We start from the raw sequence: 15,072 nt of genomic DNA on the forward strand, positions 1-15,072 counted from the left end.
AAGTTTGCTACCGGGGATTGAATCCAGAGGTGGTTTACCACTGAGCCACATCCAAAGTCCTTTTTTATTTTTAAATTTTGTTTATTTATTCTTTCAATATTTTGAGATAGGGTCTTGCTAAGTTGCTGAGGGTCTCACAAAATTGCTGAGGCTGGCCTCAAACTTGTGATCCTCCTGCCTCAGCCTACAGAGTCCCTGGGATTTCAGACATGCACTACATGCCTGGACTGATAGTGCATCTTAAAGACAGGAGCCAAACTCACTGGCCTTCCCCCTACACCCACCCAAGGGCCTCTGCAACTAATACTTAAGTTGCTACACCAAACTTTTGAAATTAACTCAAGGTGCAGAACTCTGAAAGCAGAGAATTAAATGTGTTGAAATGGGTCCGGGGTGAGGAAGTTGGCATGGTTCAGATATACAGGGTGCTGCTTCTTTTCATACATTGCATTAGATTTGCTCTTTATCCAGGACCCACTGTGCCAAATCAGGCTTGTGATTAAGATCAAGTCTACCGGGAAATCAGCAGAGAGTTGGAGCGCATTTGAAAAGGGCCTTGCTGTCCAAAGTTTGCAACTCTGGCAAACAGCTGTTATGGTTCTATTGTTTTATTCTTGCTTCCTTTAAAGGGCAAGTTTTGAAAAACCAAGGAATTTATAAAAAGAATTTCAGGACAAAGAGAACACTTCAGGAATCATTTTCTCTTGAAACAAGGTCAGTTGCCAGCTGCACAGAATGTTCTGTACATGGGTGGCTCTGCTGCTTCAGGGGCCACTTAGACTGAAATCACCTTCTTCAGATGTAAAAGACTTATTCTGCCCTCTGGCACGACTTGGAATATACCGACTCTATTTCCCAGGACCACTTTCAGACCCATTTAGAGCCTCGAAAAATTGTGCCTCCCATGCAGTGGGGAACAGAAAATATTTCTTCACTGGATCAAAGAATATTAGGGCTGAAATAGACCTTTGAGGCCACCTACTTTAAATTTTTTTCTTTTGTTTTCTTTTCCTTTTCTTTTTTTTTTTTTTTTTCTTTCTCTTTGCACAGTCTAGATTCCGAGAGGAAATCTGAGATATCAAACTAAGTTCATTTGGGTAAGAGCCCTGATGAGTGTTTCTTTTATTCTTTTTTTTTTTTTCCTATCAGGGAGGTCAGTACTGAGTATTGAACTCAGGGGCACTAAGACACATCCCCAGCCCTATTTTGTATTTTATTTAGAGACAGGGTCTCACTGAATTGCTTAGCACCTCCTTTTTACTGAGGCTGGCTTTGAACTTATGAACTCATGATCCTCCTGTTTCAGTCTCCTGAGCTGCTGGGATTACAGGCATGTGCCATTGGTCTCAACTTGGTGTTTATTTCTATACAACTGATAACCAACCTGTTAAACATATTAATGGGGCCTAATTGAAAAAGTCATTTGGTCTCACTAAGATAGAATGCTACATAATTTTGTGTTTCAACTACTCACAGTTTCTAAATCAGTGTTTCAAAAATAGATATTTCTGGACTTCTTTTTTCCATTTGTGTATCTCTAGGATTAAAGGGAAACTTGATGCTTATAGTTAAAATTTTGTATTTGTACATCCATGTTGGTGTGTATGTGTTGTGGTGTTATCCCTGCATGTTTCATTGGCCTGACAAAGAAGACAGGTTGGATGGACATTTCAATATGGCAACCAAGTGCCCAGTGATGGCAGACAACATGGCAGCAGAGAAAGAAAACTAATAGACACTTAAGAATCAAGGAGAGGTACAGATGCATTCTTGAAAAGCTGTGCTTCTAGAATTAAGATCCTCTAAGGAATATCAAGAGGCAATTCTGTACCTAAGATCAGAAACCACACCACATAGGAGTCAAATGACTAATTCAATTGCTTGCTTGGGTTCTATTTGTCTTCTTTGAGCTTTTTCCAAACATATGGAATGGTAAATGGAGACAACAATTTTGCAATATTCTTCAAATAATTCACAATGTACAAAAAGACAATTTTTTTTGGAAAGTTTACAAGGAAGAGCCCATTTAGATAGTTAAATATAAGTTATCTGTTATTTTGACTTCAGGGAAACATCTTCATAAATGCAAAAGTATTTCTCCATGTATAGATCTAAGAAGAACTGGACCAGGTTGCTTTGAAAACAGGTTATTTATAGACATGGGAAACTTCAAAAGAAAAAAAAAAGAATAAATGCAGATATCCACATTTCATGTAAAAGGGGAGCTGTTATTACCATTCAGATACATATACAAGCCCAGAGCTCTCATCCTACCCAATTTGACTTTGGTGTGACCTTCTTTCTAGTTAAATACATACACTGGGAAATATTGATAAGGGTCCAAATGTGCACATGATTAAAAGTCTTTTCATCTTTATTTCAAATCAACATATTATTTTTTGAACTTCTTGAGATCAAAAATACCTGAAAATTTTTGATTTAGTCATAAAAATAAGCATGTCTTAATAAAATTGCCCAAGAATTCATAAAGGAAGAGCCCATTAAAGACTCAGTTGTGAGGATGTAACTGAGTCCCCCAGGTGTCTGTGGTACTTGAAGCTTCTCTGGTTTAAACCAATCATATTTTGTCTTCAGCTCAGCCCACTTATTAACTTTAATTAAACAAAATTAAAATTAATTATTAATGGAAACAATTAGATGAATTAGCTAAGGTGACCTGAAACTTATTTATTTTTTGCTCTTTTGTAAGGTGCTGCTCTTCAAATCAGTGCACATGGTTTAGCTTGAACAGTGCTGAATAACAACAAAGTTCTTGCCCCAAGGTGCTTTCCTTCTATAAATGAGTCAGTAAAAGACAGATCATAATTCAAGCCGTAGCTGACAGAAGCTGCTACTTCCAAAGTAAGAGACTATCAATGACAAATTCTCAGCAAGAGAAGAGTTGAAACGTGGTACTCTGAAGACTCTAAGGGATTAATGCAGTCATTGACTTGGGTTTTATGAATATTTACAGGCAGAAAATGAAGTTCTTCCTTCAAGGTAGCTCCTCTGACTCTGGGACTAACAGTTCCGTGAAAGAATTTCTATCTAGGCTGTTAGTTGAGTCTATTTTGGTGACTGGATAGTCCGTCACAAGCTGATTCTTACTTCACACTTTAATTTTTCATCTTGAAAACCTCAGGAATTTCATTCATGACTATTTCTTGAACGTTTATTATGAACTACATGATTCATGTTGAATGGAAAATAAAACAAGTATGAAAGTAAAATACAATTTGGAGAGAATTTCCTAATGTGTTCTGGGAAGGCAGGACATCAAATAGAAGACTGAGATTTCTGAATTGTGTAATTTGGTGGTTGCAGGCAGAACTCTTAGAGCAGTAGAGTCAGTGGAAGAGGGTGTAAGGGTCACTCATGGGTCAAGTTTTAACTGCAGAGACATTTCAGTAGACCAGTTCTATGTCCGGGTAGAACTCTGTGGCTATGTCTGACCACATGTTTTCTCACTATCATGATAACAATAGACAGCTACCATTTCTTAATATTTGGGGCAGAGAAAGTATTCATCTGTAGAAATTCATCAAGTTGGTTGAATTCATATCCTTCCTCTCACAGAGAACTCACTTTTGTTTTTGCTGATTGATCAAGACCAAATTGACACCACTTTAATATAAGGTCTAGTTTGAAGTAATTTAGGTAACACTGGCACAATAAATCGAACTACATACATTTCATCAATTCACTTAAGGGGCATAACTGAGAGGAAATTGTTGCATTTTATTATTGACTCTTTTCCAAAATTTGCTTTTATTTACATCCATTGTCTCAACTAATCCTTAAAGCATCACATGCATTAGATATTTTTTTGTCATAGTTTCCAGAAGAGAGGCATGAAGTTAGAAGAGATGAATAAATGGCTCAAGGCATGAAAACTATTACTTGGCTTTTACTTAGGATTTGAACTTGTACTGCTTATAAGCTCCAGAGTCAGGTCTATAAGAAGGGTAGATACTGAGTCACTATACTGACACCTGTTCTTGTCTATTTTTACCCCTCCAAAATATATTATTTTCTTTACTTATGTAAGCCTCTTGTTTTATTAGCCTTTTCTTTCAATCAACCATACACCCCATTAACTCATTTGCTTCAATTAAAAACTCTGTCTTTATTTTTCGTAGACCAGGGATTGAACCCAGGGGTGCTTTTACCATTGAGCCTCATCCCATATCCCCAGGCCTTTTTTCTACATTTATTTTGAGACAGCATCTTGCTAAGTTGCTGAAGCTGGATTTGAACTTGCAATCCTCCTGCCTCAGTCTCCAGAGCCACTGAGATTATAGCCATGTGCCACCACACTCAGCTTGTAAGTCATTCTCCATCCTGTTCAGGATCCGCAGACATTGCTCTGGTCTTGGTCACCATCATCAATTGCCTGGACTCATGGTTGCAATAGCACTGTTACTTGTATCACCTATTCCTCCACTAGCAAACATTTACAATGCATTTTTATCCCACAGACACACTGAACTTCTTTGAATATAAATCATGTTACATTACTTCCTTCATCAGAACTGAGATGAGTGTGGCCTTTATGACCAATCTTAGTCTAGCCTAACCTATTTCTAAACACATCTTGTAAAATTCTCTTCCTTACTCACCACATTCCAATTCCACTGTGTCTTCTTGGTTTCACAAATATACCAAGCCTCTTCATGTTCTAGAATGCTTCCATTGGCTATTCCTTCAATTGGCATTTGTTTTGCTTGAAATTTGAATGTGTGAATATTTCTTATTCTTCATATTTTTTTAGTCACATATCATGCCTACTCTACATGCTGCCTCTTTTAGCATCTATTTTATGATTGTGCTTAATTTTTACATTTCTCTCTAAAATGATCCCATTTATTTATAAATATGCTTTCTTTTTCTGTTCTCCTTACTAAAACAATTGTATGAGAACTAGGGTCTTGTCTATCTCATTAAAAACCATATTCATTAAACCTCCCTAAATGTGGTACTCAACGAATTCATTGTAAAATAACCTGAAGAATTGGATTATATCTGAGAAGCATTATTCATGAGTACAGTTCAAAAGTTGGTTGACTCCCAGCATGGCATTAGCAAGACCAACCTGTGAGTCTTTACCAGGTGTTAGGGTTAAACTTGAATGAATAAAGCAGAAAGCACAAAAGTAAAAATAGAGCCTGAATACTATTGCCTTCAAGAACATTGCACCACAGATGTGATCATGAAATCACAAAACCAGAGGAAGAAAGCCACCAAATGTCCAACTGGCTCTCATTGATCACCAGACTGATGACCAAACACTGGTGTAATGAACCACAACAACACCATTGGTGCATCTGTCTCTGGATGCCCATGATGCTGGAGATTTAACACTATGTACTGCTTCGAGTGAACTTTAACTTTTCAGTGTTGTGTACCAGAAACTGCAGCCCAAAGAGCAAGAAGATGGCTTTTCTTCATGCCTGTCTTTCCAATTCTGCTCAAGTAAGCCTCATTGGAGGAATCTAGTTTTCCTTGGAATTTTAACTTTCAAAGAAATCGGGGATAGATTGTCCTTATGTTTTGGACTCCCTAATGTAGATGGCACAGTAGAAAAAGGAAGGGGCGGGTGTTGGTTATCAATTAACCACATTGCAGCAGCTATCTGTAACATTGGGTACTGATTCCCAAGTATGAGGGTCCCCAGTATAACTTCTTAAAAAGTCAAGTTTGGCTGGACTCCAAGCACATGTTATTTATTCCCTGCCTAAATAACCAGTCTTTGTACTTTGTTCTGAAGATTTTTTAAAGAAGTTGCTCATGATCCATTTGCTCAAGAAGTTTAAACTGACAGATGGAATCATGCTTCTGATTAATTGGAAATAACCTAAAGTTTTCAAAAACAAAATAGATTACTGATCATCTTAGGGAGAACATTCCAACTTTTATGGTTTTATTCATTAATGTATTCATAGTAGGGAAAGCTGATAACCGGGGAATAAGTCTGGAACTATAATATGTCATGATTGAGCCAATCATTTTCTCCTTGAGTGAGACCAGCCACTCTTGCCATACTTACTGGATTTGGCCTACTTTTCCTGGAACATCCCAATGAACTGAAAGATCATGAAGTATCCCATAAGAAAATTAAACATAATCCTGACTACTCAGAAGGCTGAGACAGGACAAAAACAAGTTCAAGTTCAGTATGGGCAACTTAGCATGAAAGTGTCTCCAAATAAATTTTGATAAAGAGTGGGGGATATGACTCAGTGATACAATAATACCTAACAACAAGGCTCTGGGTTCAATCTTCAAAACTGAAAAAAAAAAAAAAGAAAAGAAGGAAGGATAAACTAGAAATTGTAACATTCATCTTTGTGTGAGCAACAATATTAGGGTAGATTTTTCCTGAGTACATTTAGGAGATTTTTAAGAAGGTTATCACTTTTACCTTTAAAATTCATTAAATGTAAACATATGCAACTTCTTTGCAACCAAGGGAAGTTGGGCTGTTTTCAGCAAATCTTAAAACTCCTTCTCACACCTGTAATCCCGGTGGCTTGGTAGGCTGAGGTAGGAGGATCGTGAGTTCAAAGCCAGCCTCAGCTAAAGTAAGGCGCTAAGCACAAAGTGAATCTGTCTCTAAATAAAATACGAAATAGGGCTGAGGATGTGGCTCAGTGGTGAGTGCCCTGAGTTCAATACCTAGTACAACCCCTCCAAAAAAAATTCCTATTCATCCTGAGTTTCTTCTGAGCCAATAAAAAGAAAATATGAGGAATGTTGATGTCCACAGTAGACTATAAGGAGGCAGCCACATTTTGTATAAAGGGGTTATATACAATGTTTATAGCAGCACAATTCAAAATAGCCAAATTATGTTGAAATTTCCCGTTGATAGATGCATAGATAAAAAATAAATGTGGTATATATACACAATGAAGTATCACTCAGCCATAATTAAGAATTAAACTATGGCATTTGCTGGTAAATGGATAGAACTGAAGACCATCATGCTAAATGAAATAAGCCAGACCAAGAAAAGACAAAGGTTATTTTCTCTGATATGAAGAAACTAGTCAAAATAAAGAAAATGGGAGGGGGATTCCATCAAACTGGAAGAAATATCAATGGAGTAGATAAAGGGGATTGAAAAACAGGAAAGATAGATGGGATAAGAGAAAAACAATAGAATTAATCTGTTCTTATGTACATGTGCAAATATACCACAGTGAATCACACTATCGTGTATATCCACAAGATGCTAATTAAAAAAAAAAACTATAAGTAGATAGAAGAAAAATCAATACAGCTGAGGGAATGGAACACCAGGAGGGAGGAAGAGAAGGAAAGGTGTAGTACCCAGATGTAATTGGTGCAAATTGCATTCCATGCTTTATAATCATGCTACAATGAATCCTAATGTTATATGTATAAGTAAGAATAACCAATAAAAGAGAGAATATTATAAAAATGAGAAGCTAAAAACAAAAATGAAAGAAATACTGATGTTCATAAAGTGTTTCCCATTGGGCGAAGCCACTATTTCTTAATCTTCTCTGTTTCTCTTAATGTTATCTCCACTGTCAACCAAATAAAGAAAATAGATGATGAACCCATTACTGAGTCAAATCTTACATTGCTTTTCCAAGCTTTGGGAAGTTAAAAACAAAAAAACAACAACAAAAAAGACACTGAAGTGCTGAAAATCATGGGACAATTGCCAATCGACCATGTGCCAGGGCAAAAGAATCAATTAATACCATGTTCCACCCACCAACATTATCATGCAGATAGTGCAAACACTGGCATAGTCTAGACATTTCTCCACTAACCATACTTATTCCTGTAGCCTACACAATGGAGCCTGTGAAGGAGATCTCTTCCCTGATATTTCCTGCCTCTTCTGCTTCCCTTTACCTGCTAATTAAAAAGCAAAAATGCCTTCATGTTTCTGATAAGACATGCTTAGGGTTCCAGAGAAGGTTGGTGGCAGAGCTGGGAGTAAAACCAATTCCCACTGGTTGCCAGATCTTAACTGAGTGTCTTCATATCTTTGACCAAAAAAATCAGAGGAACACCCCAAGTTGCTTTTAACAATCTACCCACTCACATGTTCTTCATGATTGAAATTTTTGATAGTAGGGTTTTAACAAGACAATGTATTATGTACTTACTGATTGATCACACCCCCAAAGAGTCCTATGTTAAAGCTCTAACCCTCAATTGCATCCATGTTTGGAGAAAAGGCCTGTAAAAAGTGATAATTTAAATGGGTCATAAGGGTGGTTGCTACTTGATTGTGCCAGTGCCCTTATAAGAAATGCAAGAAGGAATATTGCTTCATTTTCTGCCTTGGGAAGACATATTCAGGAAAGCTATCTTCTGTGAGTCAGCAAGTCAGTTCCCAGTTAGAACCAAATGGGCCAGCACCTTGATCTTGGTCTTTCCAGTATCTAGAGTGGTGAGAAAACAGACCTCTGATATTTAAGACTTTCAGTCTATGGTGTTTTGTTGTGCAGCCTGAGCAGACTAGTACAGAACACATGCACTTCTTCCTACAATATGTAGAAAACATGAGACATTTATTTACAGGTGCATTTTCAGATTTTTTTCTATTATTAGCTTTTCTAAAAAATGCTAGTAATTAATTAAATGAGAAATAATGTCTGAGGAGGTATATAATTTGTAAGATGGATAAACAATGAATTATATCTGAGGGAATTAACAGAATTTAATGCTATGTTGTGCTGTGATTCTTCTTTTTTTCCAAAGTGCTATTGTGTTTTGGTTGGTTTTGCTGTTATTTTTAAGACTCTAGACTTGAAAATTCATAGAAGATATTGTGTTTCAACAGTACCTTTCATATCCTATTGGAAATAGAATATTGATGCTTACGGAAGAAATAATCTGAGTGATTAGAAGTGTTATAAAATTTTTGTTTCACAAGTACATTACCTTACTAGACATTTGCATAACAATTGATATGACATATGTACATATAGTTTTCCTTTTAAATTGTGCATGTGTATGTATGTATATACATATGTACAAGGATCTTCACTTTAAAAAACATGCTTGAACAGGAAAAATAAATAAAGATGTTTGATTCAATTCAATGCACCCGTTATAGTCAGAAAACCCGTCCTGGGTGAGGTTCAGTGTATCAGACTTCCCTCCTCTGAATGGGTAGATTGATGACCAAGCTAACAGATACAGTGTTTTAATACAAGGCTAGACTTGCTGCTTCAAAAGACAAGTGAATCCCTGAATTGTGTGGGACCTTTGGCAGGTATTCTGCTTGGGCAATATGCATTTAGATATGGTTTTAGAGGACCAATCAGATATACTTGGCTGGTAACCAATAATCTGATATCAAAAGGCAGAGAGCAGTCCCAAGAAAGCTTTGTAAAAAAGGTCTGATAGCCTCTGTTCTGTTATTCTATGTACGCAGCAAACTTCTAAGCTAATCTGAATGGTGTTGTTTACTCACAAATATCTCATTGTCAGGTCCTTTGGCCAGCCAGTTGATACTGAATGTGCTATCAAATTAGTCCTGGTTGATTTGTGCAGAGAAGTATCTTCTGAGAGACTGTAGCCAGGGGGACATTGTAAGCTGCTCTTAATTCACATCTCAGTTTCAGGACTCTTTTCTTTCTTGGTCTCTGAGTATCAAATAAATACAAGCATCAGTTCCCAGTGGAGATATCAGTAGCAGGAAGGCCCAGCTACCAGGCAGTACATAGCAATGTCCAGTGGGGGGGGGGGGGAAACAGGAATATCACACATGGAATTTTAATTTGTTCAATAGCAACAATTTGAAAAGAAAAACAAGTGAAATTAATGTTTAATATTACATATAATTAACTCAACCTATCAAAAAATAATATAATTTCAATGTGTGATCAATATAAATTTTGCATTTTTTTCAAGTCTTTAAAATGTATACTGCATTTATACTTAAAGTATACTTTAGTTGGAACCTACAGCATTTCAAATCCTTAGTAGTCCAGGATCCTAGCAGTGTTTGTTAAACCTAAGGAACTCAAGGTCTCCTTTTATATTAAAAACATATGCACATGTATGTACATGTGTGTATATACATGTATGTACATGTGTGTATATACATGTATATATACATATATACATAAAACACAATAAAACTTATTATTAATATATCGCAAATACATAAATATTATGTATACATATGTATCTCATTGATCTTCACAATAGTAAAATTAGATATGTATTTTATACAATTAATTCATATACCATTATAAAATCAAAACAAGTTTCTTAAATAAATATAGAGCAAATAAAACACAAATTAACATTAATTCATTATGACAGATAGTACTTTGCTGAAACCAAATCATCACTATGCAAAATAAAATGACAATTTTAGGTTTGACCCACTGCAAATCTTTCTTCCCCCAGGGAGATGCCAGGAACTCATTTAGCCCTTTCTCAAAATGAATGCCTCATTTAAGGTCTCTATTCTCTTCTCATTAACAAAAATCAAAGTACCAATACTTAGCACCAACATTATTCAATTGCACAGTCAATGTGCTCAGAAATATAAATACAAAAGTGGGGGCTGAAATCACTCCTAGCTCTGCTAATCATACACAATTTGTGCTGATTTTTTTTTTATCATTTCCCTTATCCTATACCCTTTCCTCTCAACTGACATACTTTAAAATACATGGAGCTATTTCTTTCACTTAAATCGTGAGCAGATTTTCCACTTGTGCTAGAGTTTCCCTGGCATTACTTATAATGGTTCTATGTATTTGATCTGGGATTTGGCACGAGCCTTAGCTCTGTTGCATTAGATACTGATGAAAATACTGTCAAGTTCATTCTTCCTGAAATTCTGTTTCCTGAGTACCTTGGTTTCCTGACTGTCATCTACTTCCAGGTAGCTTCTCAGTGCCATCCTTATTTCTAGACCCCTACATTTAGGCTTTCCTAAAGGTAAAAGCAGCCTGCCTTACTCAAGCCACTCAAGCCACACACATCCAGGATTTCAGCTAAGTCCTCTATGCTGAGATAGCCATTCCCTCTCTTCCAATTTCTAGTTTGACTTTTCCCATTCCACACAGAACTTGTCTATCAAATTACTTATATAGCAAATCAAATAATAAATCATGTTTACTTTTCTTTGTCCTAGTATCTCCCCATCAAAGAACCCCTTATATTTTTTTTCTTTTTTAATGATATCTCCACTCAGCTAATTAAAATGGGCTGAAAAGTTTGGATTCCTATTTGTCTCCTACCTTTCCTTTGCTTATTGTAATGAAGCACTTGCCAAGACTTTTCATGATGACATTTAGGATATTTTTACTGTTTCTTGCTTGTTGATTCTCACCAACAGAATAGCAACATTTCCACACAAAAATCACATGCACACATGCATGCTTTGACCTTAGTTCCTGAGGCCAGAGCTGCTAGATTGCTTTTCTTAATGCAAGCACCTGGTCCTGACAGTCAGCTCTAAGGAAACATTAGTGGCAATCAAATTAAATGCTGTTTAGCTTACCATTGGAGACATGTTCTTTTTGAGTTCAGAGTACCATTTTTGACCCTGATCTGGTGATTGAGGACAACTTTAGATTTGGAGAACATGGATATGTTTAGACTCCAAATGTATGAATTTCCAAAAACATTCACAGAACAATTATTAAATTTATAACTTAAATAAATTTCTGAAAATGACTTTAGCACAAATGACTTCATCCAGTAATGAATAAGAAGGTCATTGTGCCATGAATTGATAATACTTGAAAAAAGATATCATGGATATGAAACTCTACTCACACTGAGAATGGCATGAGATACAAAGTTGAGCATCACAGAATCTGACAACCCGAAGGACTCTTTAATTCACATGTGAAATAATCTCATTGTACAGAGAGGAAAATGATCATAAATTTGAGAAATAGTCTTTGTTCACTATTCTATTACACTGTGTGTTTCCTTTCTGACCTAACTCTAAGTCGTACTTACTCCAAAAATCATCTATCTTGAGACCTCCAGTTTCCTATGTAGGTTTTCTAATCTTTAATTGATCAAATTGAATCTATAACCAAGTCCCTAGTGCTTAGCATCTTCTCAGAAAGGAAAACTTGGCAATGACCACAGATAAACTTCTGCAAAAGTAATTAACATCTATTTAGTACTTTGCAGTTTTTCATTTGAAAGTCATAGCAATCTTTAGAGAGGTCAGGCAATTATTATTATCTTATTTTACCATGAGAAAATTGAGGCTGACATTCCTTACATGGCCAAATGTCATGTCATAGCTTGATAAAACAGAACTAGCAGTAAATTCAGTTCTTTAGGCACCTGGGACAATGCCCGTTGTAATATTTAATGACTACTCATTTACTAGTTTTCCAGTGATCAGATTTGCTTGAAAATAAGTATAATATCCAAAATTGCAAGTATCAGATACTATCTTCTTCATTGCAATATATTCTAAATTAAGCTTCTGGTCTGTGTTTTACTTTAGGACATTCCCATTTTGTTGCTTGTGGACTATGCTCTTGTCTTTTAATTTGAGCTCACTTAGAAATAATTATCTTTTAAATAAAATGTTTGTTCAATATGCATTAATCAAATATAATTTTTCATTATTAGCTTTTCTTCCACTCTTCAGTTTCTACTGTAGATTTTCTTTTTACATATTTTTTAGTTGTTAATGGACTTTACTTTACTTATTTGTATGTGGTGCTGAGAATCAAACCCAGTGCCTCACAAATGCTAGGCAAGTGCTCTACCATTGAGCCACAATCCCAGCCCAGTTTCTACTGTCGATTCCTAAGCAGTTTATATACAACTCAAAGCTTATAGATTATAAGGTCTTGTGTTTCAGAGATGTAAGAGCATTACCTCTGGGGTTAGTTATAGCTTCAATCTGATCAATTAAAAGTAAGAAATCCACACTTATGAGACTCAATGCCTAAAGGCAGATGATTTGGGAATAAATAAAACTTTGAAATTCTTATCTCAATGAAGAGACTCACAGATTTTGTTCCTGTTATTGTTGCAGATTTTCAGCTTTCTATTTTATAACATAGGGAGCAGCTGAAGTAAAACATGTTTTTATTTTCATTTTCAACTTGCATATATTAACAAATGAAAGGCAGATCAAGCTGCAAGAGTAGTTCAAGTTCTTTCTCCCTTCCCCCAACTGCATTTTAAGAAGTTACAGTAGGGCTACCAGATTTTTTTCCCTAGCAAATCTAGGGACACATATTTGCATATTTGTTTGCATGTATTTGAATTTTAATTTACATAAATTTGCATGCTAAATGTAAAAGCCTCAACTGCAAGTATATAAAGTAAAATAAAATTGATTAATTAGTGCAACCTACTATAGTTGTACCCAATGCCATTAATCTGGTTGTGCTGGAAGACTTGTAGTCAATAGTGGCCTGAAGGCTAGGGAGCCAGCTTCCCAGCTGTTCCTTAAACTGGGGCCAGCTCCATAAGCAGTGAATTGCAGGCAATGAGAAGATCAGAGTTAAAATTGTTCCTGGAAGGAAATATTCACTACCACTTCTCCCAGCACACACAGTTTTAGCTAAAGATCAAATTAGAGTATCGTACTGAGCTAGGTATGGGCATGGAGTTTATTGTCTTCTATGTCAGTTAACAGTAAACAGAATAAAGCTTCATCTAGTCCCACAAAGTCACTTACCCTGTGCCAGTGGATGGATGCCTGGCAGCTCACCAGGGAGACCTGTGGAGAAGAACCACCATTATATCAGAGCCTCCAGACATTGATCCCAGGCTTGCTAGTCCAGCCCGCCCCCAAACTTCCAGCACCATGTGACCATCCAGAGCCACACCGGATTCCTCTTATCTAATCTATACCCTAACTTCACTTCTGAATTGTCTCTTTCCTTGTGCTAGTTACCCTGCCCTTTCTCTCTTTCTCACTTGGTGAAGTTGGAACTTCAAGGTTTAGCCTAGTGTCTATTCATATTCTTACAGATCCGTAACAACAAGAGCAGTTGTAAATATGGCAAAAGAATTTCTTCTCAGTCCATGCGTCTCCTTTCCTGAATATGATGGCATAAATTGCAAATATGACTCACCTGAAGTTTAAACATGCCTTGTGATAGCACAGCTTTCTTGTGTAATGATTTATCTCCACACAAAGTTGCAAAGTTTTGTGGACTAAACACTATGCATCTAAAATGTTCCTAAGTGTTGATCATAATTTGGGGAAATCACTGCATACATTTGTATTGATTGGCTATTCCTTTTTTTTTTTTTTTTTTTGGTACCAGGGTTAAACTCAGGGGCACTCAACCACTGAGCCATATCCCCAGCCCTGATTTTTGTATTTTATTTAGAAACAGGGTCTCACTGAGTTGCTTAGCGACTTACTTTTGCTAAGGCTGGCTTTGAACTCATGATCTCTCTACCTCTGCCTCCTGAGTCACTGGGATTACAGTTGTGTGCCACTGCATCCGGCTTGATTGGCTATTCTTTACTTAAACAGTGTTATATAACATGGGAGTCCAGGCGGAGGAAAGAGATTAAGATATGGAGAGAGCAAGTGTGAGATCCTTTGTGTGGATCCTATTTGAAGTTTATGCCTTTTGTTTGTGTGGTCCTGACATTTGGTAGAACAGGCTAAGTTGTGCCTTGTACTTACTATGTGCTGTCCACTAAGGTGAGTGAATTACATGCAGTGTTTTATTTAATCCCCACAACAACCATTTTTAATCAACATGGTGCAGATTAGAAAACTGAGATATTAGGTGATTTGTCACAGTTCACTCCTCTGGGTGATTTGTCACAATTCACTTTTCTAGTTGCAGCAGAGATGAAATTCACACCTAATAGTTTTGACACCCAATATTCTGTCTCAAACCACCAGACAAAGCTTCTCAAATGCCTCTTGCCTCAGGTTCTTCATCTGAAAATGCATATAACCCCAACTTCATACAGCATGGGACTCAAGTGGAATGATAAGAGGAAAGAACATTGCAAGGTGCAGAGAGGATTGGTGTGTTTGCAATTATTAGAGACAAAGGTATTTCTCTTCCAGGCCACTTCCTCTCTCAGTTTCAAACTATTTATTTC

This window comes from Ictidomys tridecemlineatus, chromosome 13, assembly GCF_052094955.1.
Source record: "Ictidomys tridecemlineatus isolate mIctTri1 chromosome 13, mIctTri1.hap1, whole genome shotgun sequence".
In the NCBI taxonomy this organism is placed as follows: domain Eukaryota; kingdom Metazoa; phylum Chordata; class Mammalia; order Rodentia; family Sciuridae; genus Ictidomys; species Ictidomys tridecemlineatus.